Source organism: Mixophyes fleayi, chromosome 6 (genome assembly GCF_038048845.1).
Source record: "Mixophyes fleayi isolate aMixFle1 chromosome 6, aMixFle1.hap1, whole genome shotgun sequence".
Classification (NCBI taxonomy): domain Eukaryota; kingdom Metazoa; phylum Chordata; class Amphibia; order Anura; family Limnodynastidae; genus Mixophyes; species Mixophyes fleayi.
The window spans coordinates 201,146,885-201,165,693 of NC_134407.1; the positions used below are offsets into that span (position 1 = coordinate 201,146,885).

The 18,809-nt window shown below is 41.9% G+C and overlaps 1 protein-coding gene across 6 annotated transcripts in view; it reads left to right on the forward strand.

Annotated features, from left to right (window-relative positions):
- CEP112 (centrosomal protein 112) overlaps positions 1–18,809 on the forward strand; it is a 231,435-nt gene that overhangs the window by 182,076 nt on the left and 30,550 nt on the right. The gene's annotated exons all lie outside the window — the stretch shown is intronic.

Sequence of the window (18,809 nt, forward strand, 5' to 3'; positions counted from 1 at the left end):
TTCACATCTTCTTGTAATGTCTGATCGTTACAACACTCAAGTATTGTACTGTCTTTGTGAAACTTTAAATTCCTTAACTTCCATATCAGTAGACTGTAACATTAGGATCATGTATTAAAAGGACAGGGACTAAAGAAAGTATGACCAGCACAGCCATAGATTTCAAGCTATAATGGAAAATGTTGATAATAATGACATTTAGTAAATGAAGGTGATGAACAAATTGTCACTGAGCTCCGCAGCCCAATCATGTCATCCACACACTGCTGGACGTGTTGCTACTTTTTGTATATAATGACTGTACACTGTGCGTTGTTTTGTTAAATTACTGCATCGGGTGCCAAGTTCAACATGACTGTAAAGATCTGTGGAAATATCCATTCCATCTTGCAAATCCTATTCAGTGCGTCCGTCTGCAGAGAAATATTTTAAAGGCCGGCAAATGTCTTTCAACTTGTTTATAAGTGAAAGCATTTGTGAAATGCACCTCCAGGGTTTTCCGGGAAACAAATCTGTGCAATTAAATACAGGCATCTGCAGTCATCTATCGTAACCTCTACCGAGCATAGAACAGGGTATCTGTGACACAGCAGGATTCTTCCAACATGACATGTCAGGATTATGTAGTCAGACTCAACACATCCGTTGTGATGGATAGCGGACATGTCCTATAATGTTGTCCTCTGACACTGAATGGGCCTGTGCTCCTTTCTTGACAAGGTGGCTTGAGGATGCGACAATGGACCCATGATCAGGATGCAACAATGGACCCATGATCAGGATGCAACAATGGACCCATGATCAGGATGCAACAATGGACCCATATCACTCCTCCTTTTTCAGCCGATCTAGAGACGTGTCTGGTCATTGTATGATAGGGGCAAAAATGCCACTTTTCATCCCACATGCTAACACTCTTCTATCTTACACCTCATATCTCCAATGCTTTTGTATATATAGTCTAGAAGACGTGCTAGAACCAGAGGCCATGTATTATTATTATTATTATTATTATTATTAATTTTTATTTATAGGGCGCCACAAAGTATCCTTAGCGCCGTACAAGGACAAACAATGGCACAGTACAAGGTGAAACAGCACAGTACAAGTAACAGTAAGCACTATAACTCTGGGGGCTCAGGCACAGCATGAAAAAGAGGGAGGGAGGGGAAAAGTGGCTATAGGCAGGTAACTATGGCCCAAGAGGGTGGGCACGGATGACAGGTTGAGAGTCACTGAGGGGAGCGGAGAGAAGCGAGAGGAGACAGAGGGCAGAGGGACTGAGAGGAGGTGAGCTGAGTAGCTGGAGAGCGCAGTTAAAAGTGATGGAAACAGAAGGTAGGAGAGCCCTGCTCAAAGGAGCGAACAATCTAAAGGGAGGGGAAGACAGACAGACACATGGATGAGACGGAGAGATGGGAGAAACGGAGATGGAGTTGAGGAAGGTGGAGAAGGGATGAGAAAGAGAGGTAGCCGACCGGTGGGAGTTTAGGCATGAGACTGGAAGGCTTTAAGGAAAAGGTGGGTTTTTAATGTTCGTTTGAAAGAGGACAGATTAGGGGAAGTTCTGATGGAGCAGGGGAGCTTGTTCCAATGGAGGGGAGCGGCACGGGAGAAGTCTTGGATACGTGCGTGAGAGGAGGTAATCAGAGGGGAAGAGAGGCGACGATCGCAGTGGGCGGGAGGGAGTGTGAATAGAGATAAGGTTAGAGATGTAGGGAGCAGTGGAGTTGGCGAGGGCCTTGTAAGTCAGAGTGAGGAGCTTGAAAAGGATTCTGTAGGGGAAGGGGAGCCAGTGAAGGGCTTGGTAGAGTGGGGAGCTATAAGTACTGAAGCTATAAGGGCGTAATCAATATTAACGTGGCAGCAAGCAGTGATAAAGTAATGAGCACCACTCTAAATTAACACCTTGGTTCGTTGGTGCACCGCAGGGTCGATTTAATTCAGCGCAATGTTCGGCCGCGTGATTTTCTGGGTACTGTAGTACCCAGCATTGCAGATATCCCTGCACACCTCCCATGGGTGCTAGGCAAAATCTGCAACACTACATTGTCGTGGACTGGGTTTTGGAGACACTCTATGGCACATCCCCGAGTATGAAATCGGCCCCCTCTCTGTCTACTTTTTCCAATGTCTTTGTCTTGGATAAGGGGGGAGACATTAAAAACATTTTAAGACACCACCTCCGTATTACAGCAAATTTTTGATATGTTTGGTTTGCTTATTGAACTTCTGAAACTAATTAGAGTTCACCATTCTGCGTCATGAGACGTGTTCATTGCTCACCAGGGTGTTATTTATGGCAAGAGCAGCAATCTTACTACAGTGGACCATAAAGAAACAATGGGCTGACTAACTGCTTACTGTATAATGAGTTGGCCAGAAGTACTGAGGCCAACTCAGTACCTTATGATGGAGCGAGGATGCTTCATTGAGAGCAACACACAAATAATGACCTTCGCTTTCCTTTTCTTGTCTCCCCCGTTATTATAGTTGTTTGGTGTCTGATGTAAATACATAGAGATCAATGACGTACGCGCTGGTGCGAGAAATCTCCAGAGCGTTTTGCCATTTCATCTCTCTTACAGCCCTAGGACCCTCACACTGCTTCTTAATAAACTACCTATTCCAGCCGCCACAAGAAATGACAAATTGTTCTCTGCCCGCCAGTCACCGCCTGTGTTTATTTGACATGCTTGTGAGCGAGAGTCAAGGTCCTCTCCTGCTTCCCCACCATACACTGGCACCTGGCACACTGGTGGAATGGTACGTTGGCTGCAGGGGCTGGGAAAGGCTCTAGAGTATGTATGTGTAGCAAGCTCAATAAGGCATCAATGGCTGTATTGTGCTAATGTGATATGCTGGAAGCGGAAATTCAAGGATGAATGATATATAATGGATGGTGGTTTTACATAGCCAGTTATTTATATACCTAGCACAAAGCTCAATGCTGGGTGCTACATTTATTTGCAAAATGAAGAGCACACTGTAAGTCGGTCAGCGTTTGTTAAGATTACACCTTTCAGTTACTTTGTGTATATTACGTGACTTGTTAATCACAGCTTTGGTAGATATTAACGCCCTTTAGTGCCAGATTTTAATTTGGGGAGATGTAAAAAGCCTTGGACTCCACTATTTGACTTTGATAATTAATTTGTAGCAGGTCGCCATGTTCAGAAGGAGGTGCTATTATATCCTTCATCACTGTGTGCAAAACATGTCTCTTTGGATTGGAGTGTTCATAAACAAGGGCAGGGTCAGTGATGTTGCACCAAGCAAACTGACATATCGAGCTTTGAAGTTTGAGCTTTTTTGCCCTGTATTCAATCCACCTTTGACAGTGTTTTAAAAATGTGGGATGTAGTCTCAGCTGCCTATAATGAACTAAGATGTTTATACTCCATCATACTTTTATTTTATTTTTTATTGAACTGTAGTAAAATGTCAAGGAAAGACTGAAAAACATTTTAACCTTCATGCTTCATATATGGTTTAGGTTTAATGGTCCTTTAACTAAAGGGCTGTATGTGCTTAGGATAGCTCCCCAGGAATGAAAACAGGTAATTCAGCATTTTGCACAATATATCTTTGCTGCCATTTGCGGATACATTCAAAAGTAAGGTGTAAAGAAGGAAGTAACAAATGGTAAGTGACAGGGTCACTATTTGGCTCTTTGTAGACACAGCAGATATCATTAATCAGTGGGCAAGCTTCCATTAGTATGATTCATGGTGGAGGGGTGAGAACCCCTCACAGGTTCCACTATCAAATGTCTGTCCATTACCAGCCACCCTCTCCCATTCATTAATATGGGTAATTGGTGCATTTATCTGGCATCCTGCATTCCTTCACTGCAGTCCGCCTGCCTTAAATACAAAGAACGCACTCCGGAATCAGAATGATGAATAATCTGTAGATTATTACATAGGAAAGTAGGTGCTGGATTGGGGCAGTTTTATTATGTCTATATGGTTAAATCCTGTCACTAATACATTACTTTAGAATGGGCAGTGCACATATATAGAATACAATATAAATGACCCTATTTGTCCCATGTAAGACAATTCGCTGCATGAACAGCAGACATTGTATAACACTTATTTCCTAGGACCAGTCTATGTCTATCTACAGCTTTGCCCTCCTCCCCCGGAGCTGCCTTTTTGCAGATATCTTAGCCCTAATAGAAGTATTTTAATGGTTCATTCAGCTCTTATAAAGAACTGCAGGTTTACTAGGACTGTCACTGGCAGCTGACAATTCCCTCTCATTCTCACGAACGCTCGGCCTGTTTCCGCCTGAAGAGGAAGCGTCTTATAATTTGAGCGAGCAGCTGTCAGATGTTTTTACCTTGTGTGTTGGAGTGACATCACCAGAAGCTGCATTCCTGCGTTACTAAATCTACAGCCTCCGAACACACAGGCAAACACTGCTGTCTCCCGGTTCACAGAAACCAAATACTTTATTTCCTAGGCTCAGCTGAGTATTCAAGGTAAATGATTACAGCACATGACTTCCATTCTTCATCGGTTACCTTTTCTGGATTAGTGAGAATGGCATGCACATAACGGAGAAATTATTGTCTAGGTAAAGGTGACCACCAGTGGCACAAGGTGGTTGCTCAGCTCGATCGCCAAAAAGCCAAATCTGAAAGGAGCCTCAAAGAACACAGATCTAAGGTACCAATCCATGCGACCGGATCACTGACGGCTCGGTCAACACCCTAATGTAGGTTATTGACCAAACCGATTTTACATCATAACTTATTAGTTCAGGCGAATCAGATTCTGATTCATCAGAATGCGGCCTGACACAGTGTATTGGTTTGTCAATTTGGTTGAAAATCACCTGACCAAATGTACTCGTTTGGCCACTTTGCGGCCACACTGTTCTGCCATGAAACCGCTCTGCCATGAAACCGCTCTGCCATGAAAACCGCTCTGCCATGAAACCGCTCTGCCATGAAACCGCTCTGCCATGAAACCGCTCTGCCATGAAACCGCTCTGCCATGAAACCGTTCTGCCATGCTTTGTGTGCAGGTGTGATATTTTAATGCACCATCTTGGTTTCATGCATGTCTCCTGAAGACAGCCATACTAAGAGACTCTGACACTTCTTCTGGACATAAACAAGTATGTCTAGGTCTGGCAGGAAGACGTTCCATAAATACTTTGGATTCGTCCTCAGCTGACCCATCGCTGAGGTTTCTCCTGTTTGTGTTTTCAGAAGTCAGAGAAAAAGTTTTGCCAATCAAACTCTGCAATTATAGAGAGCCCTCTATCAATTTGATGTGTATCAACAGGTTGTAATTGCTATCTTACCTTAAAAGAACCATGACAACCACTGTGAGGGCACCGAGCCCTCCATTCATAAATGTCCAGGGCCAGCGGCCTCTCCCCTCAGTGTGCCAACTACTTACTTATACTGTGGATTCCAGTATAGAGATGGGAAAAGCAGTGGGATTTATGGAAGTGGAGATTAAAGAGCTACAGTGCCTGTGGTGGGAGCTGTCAACTCCACATGTTGTGTCTATATTCTGCTGTCTACACATATACTTATATCCTACCAAACCAATAATTGTTCTACTAAGCATTTGCCATTATTTACCTCCACATAATATGGTTCTGTAATTTAATTAACAGTGGTGCCCGAAATGCTGAAATTTTATTATTGACATGTAAAATTGTACACTCTGACCCACTAAGCATGTGAGTTACTCTTATCTTTAGTTATCCACTTTGTGAGCTCATACATACTCATTGTTTCTTGGGTTTCCAGCATTCTTCATCACATTTGTTATTTTCAATAATAGAATCGAGTATAAAATACAGTTTAAAAGACTGACTGCAGATTCAGCAGCATTGCTTAGTGTGCACCTTAGACATACATAGACTCAGTTCTACTTCTGTCCAGCAGCATTGCTTAGTGTGCACCTTAGACATACATAGACTCAGGTCTACTTCTGTCCAGCAGCATTACTTAGTGTGCACCTTAGACATACATAGTCTCAGTTCTACTTCTGTCCAGCAGCATTGCTTAGTGTGCACCTTAGACATACATAGACTCAGGTGTACTTCTGTCCAGCAGCATTGCTTAGTGTGCACCTTAGACATACATAGACTCAGGTCTACTTCTGTTCAGCAGCATTGCTTAGTGTGCACCTTAGACATACATAGACTCAGGTCTACTTCTGTCCAGCAGCATTGCTTAGTGTGCACCTTAGACATACATAGACTCAGGTCTACTTCTGTCCAGCAGTACTGCTTAGTGTGCACCTTGACATACATAGACTCAGGTCTACTTCTGTCCAGCAGTACTGCTTAGTGTGCACCTTGACATACATAGACTCAGGTCTACTTCTGTCCAGCAGTACTGCTTAGTGTGCACCTTAGACATACATAGACTCAGGTCTACTTCTGCCCAGCAGTACTGCTTAGTGTGCAGCTTAGACCTAGATAGACTCAGTTCTACTTCTGTCCAGCAGCATTGCTTAGTGTGCACCTTAGACATACATATACTCAGGTGTACTTCTGTCCAGCAGCATTGCTTAGTGTGCACCTTAAACTATGTAGACTCGGGTCTACTTCTGTCCAGCAGCATTGCTTAGTGTGCACCTTAGACATACATAGACTCGGGTCTACTTCTGTTTAGCAGCATTGCTTAGTGTGCACCTTAGACATACATAGACTCAGTTCTACTTCTGTCCAGCAGCATTGCTTAGTGTGCACCTTAGACATACATAGACTCAGGTCTACTTCTGTCCAGCAGTACTGCTTAGTGTGCACCTTAGACATACATAGACTCAGGTGTACTTCTGTCCAGCAGTATTGCTTAGTGCACACCTTAGACATACATAGACTCGGGTATACTTCTGTCCGGCAGCATTGCTTAGTACACACGTTAGGCATACATAGACTCAGGTCTAGTTCTGTCCAGCAGCATTGCTTAGTGGTCACCTTAAACATACATAGACTCAGGTATTCCTTTGTCCAGCAGTATTGCTTTAGCACACTAATCTCCACTTCTTTGCAGCAGTATTGCTTAGTGCGCATCTTTAAACTTTATGTAGTGGCAACATATTGCACAGAACTTTACAGAGACTGTTTAATCACTCACTTTAGTCCCTGGCCAACTGGAGCTTACAGTCTAAATTGTCTACCACATTAATCTACTAGTATGTTGTTGCACTGTGTTTGGAAAACTACGCAAACATGGAGAGAACAAACTTCACACAAATAGTGCCCTGGTCAGGATAAAACATATGACCCCAGTGATGTGAGGCAGTAATACTAACCACGGGACATAGACGTAGGACTCTTTCTGTTCAGCAGACTTTACTAATGTCAGGTTTTCGGGGGAGTCGTTGCTTTATTTAACTTTCCCTTTAGGTATGATCTCATCAGTCACTTGTAGAGGATTGATTACAGGGAGTAATGTAACCTGTATAATGACATGGTGAGACTTACATCACTGTAACATCCTAGTAATACACTTACCTGGCCCCTGTAATTATGTTACTTATAGGGTCACTGAAATACAATATGACCCAATGTGAAAACGCATCTTTAAACAGTCACTCATATGACCTTCTAACGACTCTTCTGCTAACGTTATTACAGGTTGACAAAAACAACCGTAGATAGTGCCAGACAGCTTGACATGGTGACTCTGATACAATCAGATTTAATACTAGTACTATAAAACAAGATGGCAAACTCTCAGTGTTTTGTAATCATACATGTTAGGTTTCCCAGCCCCCTAGACCAGATAAAGCTCCCAGGTGCACACCTACTAAGCTAGATTTGAAAGAAACCATTGACTGTCAGGATCCTTCTTTACCTATACTTGTAGAGTTAATGTATGAATTGATGAACATTATAAAGTAATATCATAGCTTGCTAAGGGATGAAAGTTCTTGACAGTATGTCTGTGATAGTGAAGGTGTTCTTGTACCTGATGCATGTATGCAAAGCAATGTGCATTATATTGAGACCAAAGCTGTTTCCATGACGATGAAATGCTTTGCTCTGACTAAAGCTGTTTCCATGACGATGAAATGCTTTGCTCTGACTAAAGCTGTTTCCATGACGACAGATGGCTTTGCTCAAGGCTTTGCTCTGACCATGTATAGGAGTTGTAGACTAGATTCATGCACTAAAGCTGGTGTGCGTACCTCCAAAAGGCTCTGACACCCCTACAGCTGTTTTCACCAGGTCCTATAAAGTGATTGACAATCAGGAACAATATGGTACTATATCTAATCCAACGTTGTACCTAAAATTTTGTTATGGCTTTAGAACAGCTTTACAGGTATTTTAGCCAGTTGTACTAGCTACTTTTTCTCCAATCTTGAAAGAGTAAGTGACAGTTGTGCAGGAAAATGGAGAATCACAAACATTGTGAGTGACATCCTTAGCCACAAACTCATTGGAGTGACCCATGTGTTACAAGTGTAAATTTGTACTTTGACAAGAAGATCCTTTATTGAGTGCCACCCTGACAATGGTCCCACGGTGTCAGCGATCACTCCCCTCCTTTACCATTCATCACTGTGCCCCTAGAAAAAGTACCTGTCTCCAGAACAAAAGGAGAAGCAATTCGTATCAGTTTCATGAGCTTCAGAATTCTAAATATTATTTTCTTATGACACTTAGGGATTCTGCAGTAGTACAGTATATATGTGTTCATGATATACACTCATGCACAAAGATTTACTATATTGCAGCTCCCATGTTGTCCTTCCATCTGAGGGGCAGCTGCTAGTTGATGAGTTTCAGCCTAGTCAGCTTGTTGTCATTCTAACTCTATATTTATATGCCACACTGGCAGCTTTTTCACGACAGACGGGCAGCACAGTGGCTTAGTGGTTAGCTCTTCTGCCTCACAGCACTGGGGTAATGAGTTCAATTCTCGACCATGGCCTTATCTGTGTGGAGTTTGTATGTTCTCCCCGTGTTTGCATGGGTTTCCACCGGGTGCTCCGGTTTCCTCCCACACTTCAAAAATATACTAGTAGGTTAATTGGCTGCTAACAAATTGACCCTAGTCTGTGTGTGTGTATATGTGTGTGTGTGTGTTAGGGAATTTAGACTGTAAGCTCCAATGGGGCAGGGACTGATGTGAGTGACTTCTCTGTACAGCGCTGCGGAATTAGTAGCGCTATATAAATAGCTGATGATGATGATGACAGGTTACTGCGTATGTACAACATTTTCATGACATAATGGTCGTCCTCAATACCTTAAATAATGAAGTGTACCCAACTGCTCCATGAAATAAGTGAATCAGACTTTATTTCACAAAAGATCTACGTTCGCCCTCAGACTCAGTGGGAACCCGACTTGCTCTCACTCCACAAGGGAGCCCCATTCGCTCTCACTGCCCAAGCATGAGTTCACACTCGCTCCATGAGGGAGCATCATAAGGGAGAAGATATCCCTACTCCACGGCTCCATATTTGATCAAAATTGAGCCTTATTGGGACTTTATTAGATAATGTAATGGATATTACTCATTGTCTTCTCATATGTTAACAAAGAGGTGAATAATATCAGGATGATACATCGTCTCTGATATGTGACTCTTTGTTACCAATCCTAGTAATGTAGTATCCGAAACACACAAAACACCCGTTTTTTTTTTCTTTAATCCAGCAAGGAAAAACTTGACATATTTGCTCATTTTCCCCCAACACAGATCAGAGTTATTTAATCCATAGCTATCTGGCCACTTCTCTATTTGCTGACATCAAAGCATGATTTCTGGAATATATATGGTGTGTTGCAACAACAAGTTTAGAAGAAACAGAAAATTCCCACCAGAAAGGAATGTTGCCATATGTGAAGAGCTGGCATATGGATCAGTTTAAAACCAGAAGATTGACCCCTCTCACATTGCAGCATATTGACGAGTAGGGATCCAGTCATCGCAACCAACCGCTGTACTCTATCTCATCATCTACAGCAATTGCTTAACCGTCTATATCAAGCATGCACATGAGATCAACCTCACAGCCATGTAATATAACTGGAGAATAGGGCAAACAAAAAGGACAGGTTCCCTGTGAATAAAATGCACAACTTATATAATGTGCATAAAAGGGAACGTTTTTTAAAAACAAATAAAAAGTATATAAAGTAAAAAAAGAGATGTTTTAACAAAAGGGTCACAAAGTAGAGAAACACTCTTCTCAGTCTGACCTACTAGAGGTGCGGCTGTTACTGGGGGCTTACAGCTGAGAGGGTCCCGTATGGGAGTTTATCATCATTGTGCGGTCTATGGGGGGCCACAAATGTCTATTTACACCCCTATATCATGCCATTATCGTCTGACAACTTCTTACTGTCAGTTTTTACACCTGATTTCTACTTTTTACGTTTTAAAAGATTATTACTATATTTATGATCTGTGCTATGAGGATAGATAAGTGCAGACTGATAATGGCGATGTTTCCCTCCAGGGATCATAGGTAATTGATAGCTATATATCTGTGCAGGGAGGATAGGTAAGTGATGACTATGTACACAGTGAGGATAGGTAAGTACTATGTATTCAGTGAGGATAGGTAAGTGTAGACTGTATGGAGTGAATATAGATAGATAAGTGTAGACTATGTATGGAGTGAGGATAGGTAAGTGTAGACTATGTATGGAGTGAGGATAGGTAAGTGTAGACTATGTATGGAGTGAAGATAGGTAAGTGTGGACTATGTATGGAGTGAGGATAGGTAAGTGTAGACTATGTATGGAGTGAGGATAGGTAAGTGTAGACTATGTATGGAGTGAAGATAGGTAAGGGTAGACTATGTATGGAGTGAGGATAGGTAAGGGTAGACTATGTATGGAGTGAGGATAGGTAAGTGTAGACTATGTATGGAGTGAGGATAGGTAAGGGTAGACTATGTATGGAGTGAGGATAGGTAAGGGTAGACTATGTATGGAGTGAGGATAGGTAAGGGTAGACTATGTATGGAGTGAGGATAGGTAAGGGTAGACTATGTATGGAGTGAAGATAGGTAAGTGTGGACTATGTATGGCGTGAGGATAGGTAAGGGTAGACTATGTATGGAGTGAGGATAGGTAAGGGTAGACTATGTATGGAGTGAGGATAGGTAAGGGTAGACTATGTATGGAGTGAGGATAGGTAAGGGTAGACTATGTATGGAGTGAGGATAGGTAAGTGTAGACTATGTATGGAGTGAGGATAGGTAAGGGTAGACTATGTATGGAGTGAGGATAGGTAAGGGTAGACTATGTATGGAATGAGGATAGGTAAGGGTAGACTATGTATGGAATGAGGATAGGTAAGTGTAGACTATGTATGGAGTGAGAATAGGTAAGTGTAGACTATGTATGGAGTGAGGATAGGTAAGGGTAGACTATGTATGGAGTGAGGATAGGTAAGGGTAGACTATGTATGGAGTGAAGATAGGTAAGTGTAGACTATGTATGGAGTGAGAATAGGTAAGTGTAGACTATGTATGGAGTGAGGATAGGTAAGGGTAGACTATGTATGGAATGAGGATAGGTAAGTGTAGACTATGTATGGAGTGAGAATAGGTAAGTGTAGACTATGTATGGAGTGAGGATAGGTAAGTGTAAACTATGTATGGAGTGAGGATAGGTAAGTGTAAACTATGTATGGAGTGAGGATAGGTAAGGGTAGACTATGTATGGAGTGAAGATAGGTAAGTGTAGACTATGTATGGAGTGAAGATAGGTAAGGGTAGACTATGTATGGAGTGAGGATAGGTAAGGGTAGACTATGTATGGAGTGAAGATAGGTAAGTGTAGACTATGTATGGAGTGAGGAAAGGTAAGTGTAGACTATGTATGGAGTGAGGGTAGGTAAGTGTAGACTATGTATGGAGTGAGGGTAGGTAAGGGTAGACTATGTATGGAATGAGGATAGGTAAGTGTAGACTATGTATGGAGTGAGAATAGGTAAGTGTAGACTATGTATGGAGTGAGGATAGGTAAGTGTAAACTATGTATGGAGTGAGGATAGGTAAGTGTAAACTATGTATGGAGTGAGGATAGGTAAGGGTAGACTATGTATGGAGTGAAGATAGGTAAGTGTAGACTATGTATGGAGTGAAGATAGGTAAGGGTAGACTATGTATGGAGTGAGGATAGGTAAGGGTAGACTATGTATGGAGTGAAGATAGGTAAGTGTAGACTATGTATGGAGTGAGGAAAGGTAAGTGTAAACTATGTATGGAGTGATGATAAGTAAGTGTAGACTATGTATGGAGTGATGATAGGTAAGTGTAGACTATGTATGGAGTGAGGATAGGTAAGTGTAGACTATGTATGGAGTGATGATAGGTTAGTGTAGACTATGTATGAAGTGATGATAGGTAAGTGTAGACTATGTATGGAGTGAGGAAAGGTAAGTGTAGACTATGTATGGAGTGAGGAAAGGTAAGTGTAGACTATGTATGGAGTGAGGATAGGTAAGTGTAGACTATGTATGGAGTGAGGAAAGGTAAGGGTAGACTGTGTATGGAGTGAGGATAGGTAAGTGTAGACTATGTATGGAGTGATGATAGGTTAGTGTAGACTATGTATGGAGTGAGGATAGGTTAGTGTAGACTATGTATGGAGTGAGGAAAGGTAAGTGTAGACTATGTATGGAGTGAAGATAGGTAAGTGTAGACTATGTATGGAGTGAGGGTAGGTAAGTGTAGACTATGTATGGAGTGAGGGTAGGTAAGTGTAGACTATGTATGGAGTGAGGATAGGTAAGTGTAGACTATGTATGGAGTGAGGAAAGGTAAGTGTAGACTATGTATGGAGTGAGGATAGGTAAGTAATGACTGATGATGGCTGTGAAGTTGAGTACAGATTGTATACAAATATATACACACAAATATATAAACACATCCTTTTAGTAACAGTTTACAATCTACTGAAAATACGAGAGACACAATGTGTGAGCTGTGTAAAAGGATTTGGAAAAGCAGAGAGGGGTGAGGGAAAAACGTGAGTTATGAGAGACTGGAGTCTGATGGAGCAGGAGATAGTTGTGAGTCTGTGGTTATACAACAGTTTCATGGTGGATTCTCTTTGAGTGTTAATCAATGCTCACCCTATGAAAAATAGATAAATTAGTACAAAACTATAAAGTGCTTTCAGTCTAAATGTAAACTGACCTCTCAGTGATAAACTATGATGTCAAGTGGTGAAGGGAGAAGAGCCATAGACACCTCCTGTTCCTAATGCTTTTCTCTCTCGTCCTGGGGTATTGGAGAGGGGTGGAGGGGGGGCTGTTAAATCCATGACAAAAAAATGTGACATTTGTAGTAGAATGGGAATGAACCCTGAAATAGCACAACCTAAAATACACAATGTGCAGTAAGTATACAGTTCCCAACGGTTGTCTGACATTGTGATTTGGGGTGGGATGGAGGGACTAACGAGCCGTCCTCAGCCAGGCAAGTATGAAAGCCTTCTCTTCTCAAGTTCCACTCTCATCTAGCTCTATGGATTGAAGTGGAAACTTTAGTTTACGTTACATTTTCATGAGGAAGATTAAAAGGATCATTAAGATGGAGTAATTACAGCTCTTTCTATGGCTTCATCATAATTAGTCTTGTTATTTTACTCCTGATTATAAAGCGTAATTACGGTTCTGGCCAGCTCTGCGGGTTCTATGTGGTAATCTGGGATTATTGATGCAGAACATGAAGTGGGGAGGGGGTATAAGGATCCACTGCAGCCGCGACCTCCCAGTCACCAGAGTAGGCCTCCCTAGAGCGGTTTGACTCCCATGGTCATTGTTTAATGCCATTAGCTGGGACAGCCCGAAGCAGTGTTCATACATGGCGAAGGTTTATTTCATGTCAGCTTCATATCCAATAATCCAATCACGTCACTCTGTCTTTCGTGCAGGAACGCCCACTTCCTCCATCTCTCCTAAAAACACCTGTATAAGAGACATCTACTCATGCATGTCACTTGGTGTTGTATAACGAGTTATATAATATTAAACTTTTACTGACCAGAAGCAGCCATGATGACTTACCTGAAAGTTTGCATTACATTCTGTATAGAATGAAAGCAAAAACAGTTCTATGGTATTGGAAATACTCAGCTGGAGACATGTAACATGATGTGACAATGGAATTTTAGCATAGATTGCTAGTAACAGGACAATTTATGTATAAGTCCACACAACTTGGATAAACAGACTTTCACAGAAATACGGCAGAGTCTAGTGAACCGTTATCCTGATATCCAAATAAGTGCAACTTATTGTAGCACATGTTAAAGAGAGAACCTGAGGCTGCATTTTGTCTTTAAGACAAATACACAATGTATGACAGTATTATTAATAGAATCTGGATAATCTGGTAGTGCTATAGAATAAATTCACAGGGATTTTATACGTGTTTACATTAGTGTCTGGGGACTTTCCAGAGAAGGCAATGCACTCTCCTTACATCAACCATGTTTATAATTATGTTCATTGTGTTACTTCGACTGCTGGAAATAATCCTTTTATATAGTAATCCCAAACGTGACAGAACCTGATGGCCAAAGTAGTCATTATATAAAATGTCACCCTTGGTTTGTCATGCGGTGTCATGGCTGCTGCGTTCGGCCATCTTTTTGCTTGAGCAGCAGAGATGTGAGGAAGTGATGTTCATTTCCCTCAGACTTATAGTTGATCATGCCCATGGTATAGTTTACATCCCAGTGTGACTTTAGCTACAGCATACCTTAATTATCTTGAGGTGAACTGCAATGAGACTATTGGCCAGTCGTCAATCGGGCTGTTCTAGGCCATAGTTGCCTACTCTCCCAGAATGTCCAGGAGACTCATGAATTTTTGGGTGCTTTCGCAGGATTCCAGGAGAGCAGGGCAGCCTCCCGCACCCTGCCTACTTTGTTGGTGATGGGGGTGGGGCTAATTGTGTCATCCAGACTCCGCCCCTTTCTATAATAGGTCGATATTACTATTGGATAGCAAAGGTGGGGCCTAATGAGTTATTAGCATGTCCCATTTAGTGATTGTTATGCTGATTTGCACTTTTATTTTGGTGTTATCATGATTAGCCAACTCTGGTTTCATATATGTTGCTCAACATTTGAAACATCCTTGGCCTCCCTTACTGTTATCATTAATTAGTTTACCTTTTATTATTTTATTTCATAATGTTTCATAATCAAGTTATGAACTTGTATATTTATGAATGTACATAGTGTCCAGGACATCTTCGGTTAGGGAGGAGAAAGACTTATCCAGCGTCATGGGGGTATGCAGCCGGGGGAAGTGCTGGGGAATTATTACAATTCTTTAGCAAAAAGTACAGCTCTGTAATTTGATATTATATAACACACTACCGAAAAATGCCCATTGTTGAATGAAGGTAAAAGAAGGTTATGTTAGGTGCAGTTATATACCAAGTGTTGGTAAATCTTCTTACCTCATGAATGTGTGTGCACAGCCATAATCGCTGCCAAGTTTTATATGCAGAGCCATCATTGTTGCCAAGACTAACTTGAAAAGTCTTATTCGAAGCCAAAACTATTGTACAGAGTTTTGCCTGGTGCAAAGTCTATCATGCTGAGCCAGTCATGGTGCCAAGTCTATCATGCTGAGCCAGTCGTGGTGCCAAGTCTTACATGCTGAGCCAGATGTGGTGCCAAGACTAACATGCGGAGCCAAACGTGGTGCCAGGCCAAACGGGGTGCCGGGACAAATATGCTGAGCCAGAGATGGTGCAAAGTCTAACATGCTGAGCCAAACGTGGTGCCAGGACAAACATGCTGAGCCAGAGATGGTGCAAAGTCTAACATGCTGAGCCAGAGATGGTGCAAAGTCTAACATGCTGAGCCAAACGTGGTGCCAGGACAAACATGCTGAGACAAACCTGATGCCAAAACTAACATACTGAGACAAACCTGGTGCTAAGACTAATGTGCATAGCCTTATCTGGTGTCATGTATACTTAACCGCTACACTTACCACTCCAGCTTTCTTCTTGTTGACTCCTGGCAGGTCAAGCTTACAGCCGCTATCAGCTGATATTGCAGGTCTTGGCCTACACAGCTCGGACAGGCACTGCTGGTAGCTGGTCAGGCCGGCAAAGAGGAGCCAGCCACAGCTGTGTGTTTGGGGAGATTTAGATGAATCGGTGTAATGTTTTGGTGTCCTTCTCCATTAAGTTGTGCAGTGTTTTAGCCTCCAATTGTCATATATATATCAGTCATAATTCACCCTCTCCTTTCCCCAGCTGCCAAACTTCTGGGCAAGTTGTCTTCCATCTATAAGCTGTTTACTCTCTGTGAAGTGTTAATGTAAGAAGTGGCAGTCATATTACCCAAGCATTGTTAGAGCTGATCTCATTTACATGTTTAAGACCTTTTCAAAGTGAATGATGTCTGCAAAACACAACCGATGCTTTTTCTGCATCCAAAATACAGCTCTGCCAAGGTCAAGTGTTCTCTAAAACTTCCACAGCGGCACCATTAGCCAAATACACTCACATATAAGTCACAGCTACAACATGCTCTTCCTCATCACTGGACTCTGGCTTCAGAATAGAATGGGTAGAGCAATTCAATAGTAAGCTTTTCAGGGCAGGGCACTCCTTCAAGTGTCATTTGTAATTGTATTTGTATGTAGCTGTCAGGATAACAAATGGGATGGAGCTACTAACTGATATTGGCGCTACTGAAGAAGTAGGCGCGGAGTCTAACGCACCCACAGTACTCACCAGGGACTCCTGCAAGGAGGTTTGGGCTTCGCTACAAAGGGTGCGCAGCTCGCGGTTCTCCAGGACAGTTGCCAGTGTAGTAATGGTGCAGGTGGTCAGGACAATCCGGATCAAGCCATTCGGACAATGCAGTACTGAGGGTGATCCAAAGGTATAGTCAGGATAGCAGAGGACAAACCAGGAGAGCAAGCAAACCGAATGGGGATCCAGGAGAGTAGTCAGGGTACAAGCTGGGTCAAACTGGAGGTCAAAAGCAGATAGGTAGCACATATAACTCTGGAGACAGGAAAAGACCTGATACCCTGCACCCTAATGTTGTCAGAGACAGGTTGAAATAGAGGTGCCAGGAAAGTGATAGGCCAGGGGTCCAGAACTGGCGTCCCGTTGCCTAGCAACTGAGAGCGACCAGACGGTCAGGGGAAGCAGCATCCCTGTTGCTTAGCAAACAGGGCTACCCCGGCCGGAAACGACAGGCAGCCGTCCCCGATCTATGGACGCTATGCGGGGACGTTGCCTGACAATACCTTTTAAATATAGTGGTTCTGGTTGATTAAATACATAATCGGCTCTCCCCGTCACCAAGTAAAGGAGTTTATTATTAATGCTTATGTCATATGTGTTATTTTGTTACACTGAATTATGTCTGTAAATTCAGTGAAACAACATCCTTACTTATATGTCATTATTAACAACATGGCATGTTGACGAAATTTCTTTAAATATACTTTTTAGATTACAGTATAATTGCTGAAATCTCCAGGAGGTTTTTCATACCGGCCTAATGCAAAATGTTCTGTATATATTTTCAGTATATACTTTTTGTTGTGCGGTCTTTGTAGGTAACTTTAATTTAATTAAACATTAAAGATGCTTAAATTTGTTTCATAATGTTTCTAAAACCGCTTTGTGGAATCAGCTGTAAAGTTTGAATATTTGCTTAGCCTCTATAGTGTTTGTAACGGGGTTTTGTTATCTACTGTAGATTATACAATGGATAATCAATTCCGTTCTGTAGATAATACTAGATATAATGCAATATCTATAGGATGATGTTTTCCACTACTGTAGATTATATATTGTAAATACTAAAATCCCTCAACTGTGGATTATGTGTGGGATAATGTATCCCAATACTGAAAATTATATGGGACACAGTAATTCTCAGTGTACATGATTAGGACATTAGTAATTGGCTTTCTTGTAATGGTGTTAGGTACAATGTGATGAATTTCTTATTATCTACAGCCACGTGCCGTCTACTTCCTGTAACATTGTACCCAGTGCTGGTGTGATGTCAGAAACACTGATTGAAGAGCAGCTTTGAGATGCAATAGAATGGGAAATTTGCAGCGTTAATGCGTAGCCGACAAATCTAATGTAACTGCGTGATGCTATCATGTCGACATGGACCAGAATCTCTAAGGAATGTTTCCAGCATTTTGCTGAATTCATAGCTCACACAATTTAGACTGCTCTGGGCACAAAGCACTAGCACGGTCTACCCAATAAAGCAGTGGTCAGGGAACAGGGGTAAATTACCCCAAATGGGGTAAAAATTAAATCCCTGGGGGTAATGCTGTCAGTTGGATTGTAGACCCCTTTAAATGTGAAATTGCTGTTGTACCAGAAGAGCCTCAGGGGTTGGCAGAGGCACTTCTTGAGCTTCGATGCAATAATGAAGCAGGTATTGCATTTGAAAACAAAGCAGATCTGTCATATTTTTGGATATCAACAGCTGCAAAGGCATTCAAAATTGCACATGAGGAGGTTGTGAAAATATTGCTGCCTTTTGCAACAACCTACCTTTGCGAACAAGGATTTTCCACACTAACAAACATAAAAACAAAGCAGAGAAATCGATTGGACGCTGAAGACTGTATCCAAATTGTTCTGACATCAAAATGCCCCAATATTGATGCTCTCGTATCAAAAATGAAGAAATAGATTCAGTAAAATGTTGAATTCCAATAATTAATAATATATGATTTCCTTCCTTTCAAATCAACGTCGGTGTATCTAAATATATTTTGGGGTAAAAGGTAAAAAAGTTCCCTGACCTTTGCAATAAAGTGACCACTGAGTCTATAT